The sequence below is a fragment of the Adiantum capillus-veneris genome, chromosome 2, assembly GCF_014529385.1.
Source record: "Adiantum capillus-veneris isolate H3 chromosome 2, ASM1452938v2, whole genome shotgun sequence".
Taxonomy (NCBI): Eukaryota; Viridiplantae; Streptophyta; class Polypodiopsida; order Polypodiales; family Pteridaceae; genus Adiantum; species Adiantum capillus-veneris.
This window is the reverse complement of record NC_140932.1, coordinates 118,856,394-118,858,279: the sequence shown is the minus strand read 5'-3', so window position 1 is coordinate 118,858,279 and position 1,886 is coordinate 118,856,394.

The following is a 1,886-nucleotide window of genomic DNA, read 5'->3' as shown; positions in this document are numbered from 1 at the left end:
CTAATAGAGGCTTAGTCACCTTGTCCAAGCCATCAAGGAACAATAAGAAACGAGTGACAACAAGATCACTAGTGTTACCCTAAATTGCAAAGGATTCATAGAGCCAGCTAGGGCTATAGTTATGAAGCAATGGATCCTAGATCAAAGTTGTTCACCTGACTTTTTATGTTTGCAAGAGTTAAAGATTGGTGGGGACTCCTTATTGTACAATTTGAAAAGAATTGGGTCACAATTCACATGGTACCTCATAAACCATGTCTTAGGAAAAGGAGGTGTTGCCATTAGGTTGAAGTCAGAATGCGATGATTTAGGGTAAAGAGTTGGTTAAAGATCTCAGGGGCTGCTAGATTGGTTTAATCCTTTTTTACCCTTTTACTTTTACTTTAATGAGCTTGTATGGTCCTAACTCTACTATTGGAAGAATACAGACCTGGAATGAGATTGGCTTTGTCTAACCATGCTATCTTGGCAAGATATAATAATATGGATGAGAATGTTGAAGATAGAAGGAGTCATTTTGGAAAGGCCATATCAGATAGTGAAAAGGACAATTGGGATCAATTGATAGAGATCATGAACTTATATGATGTCTCCTCCACTATTGGTTTTACTTGGTCAAATAAACAATCAGGTCTGCTACAAATCAGCCAAACTAGACACACTCTACACACCAGCTGATTTAGTGTTTTCTTTCTAGAAAATTATGTGTAAGTCAGACATCTCTCTACTTTTGTCTAATCATAGTCCTTTTTAAAAAAATTGTCCAAGGGGAATAGTAACTACATATCAAGATGGCCACATGTGGGTCAAAGTTTGTTTAAGTTGAATTCTGTTAAGAGGGCTATCAAGCCAGCCTTTGATAAGCCTTTTGGGGTCGAACCCTCATGTGTGAAAGCCTGGGATAAAGTTGTTAAAAGATACCTTGGTCTAATGAGGGACTATAAGACCCAATCTAGGGACATTAGGGCTAATAGAAGAATGGTGATGGAGGGGAAAATTCTTCAATTAGGAGAGAATAGATCTAATTTGGATCCTCTTTCTCTTGAGCTTATTACTCTGAAACAGAAATTGAAACAGGAAGAGCTTCTTATGGCACATAGTGCCCTTGCTTGGACTAGGGAGTTTTGGGCAGGTAAGATAGACAAAACCAATAAACACATGTTTGATGTGCTTAAAAATAAAAAAGTGAAGGATTTTATCCCTATGCTTGCTAAGGCTAATGGTAATTTGGCTTCCACTAAAGATGAAAATGTGTCCTTGGTTCATGAGTACTACTCCATGTTTGTTTATATTACTCAACACATTAACAGGTCTTACTAGATATATGAAAATTTCTGACCACTGAAATTGTTCTCAAAATGTGCTCAAAATGGTGTAATAAACAAATTTGACCAGCACCTAGAGACTCTATCGCAACACATAATTGGGGAAACAAGCACCAACGTTAGTCCCACATTCTCGTATTCTCCACATGTGGATTATGTCTCATATATTGATATCAGTAAATGTGACATCCATCGAGTACAAGAAGTACCTTTTGCGGAGATAACTGTAAACATTCAATGACAGGAGTGAGTGGACCCTCATAAACCTTGCTCCACGCTGGTTAAACCAAACTCCATGAGTTCCTAGACCATGTTGTACTCCTTGTGACTGACAATATGTGCCAAAAAACGATCCCCACCTTGTAGGCCTATGATTGTATTAAGAGAGGTAACCAAGAAAAGACTATAAATTACCCAGATAGAACCTACGATTCCATCATAGAAAAATATATAAGGGTTGTAATGGAATTTGCCTATTCAATTTGAGAATAGCGGAATTTAAGGAGAGTACTTTCAAGAAATGATTTTGTGAGCATAGTGGGTAGACATAATTGAAGATAG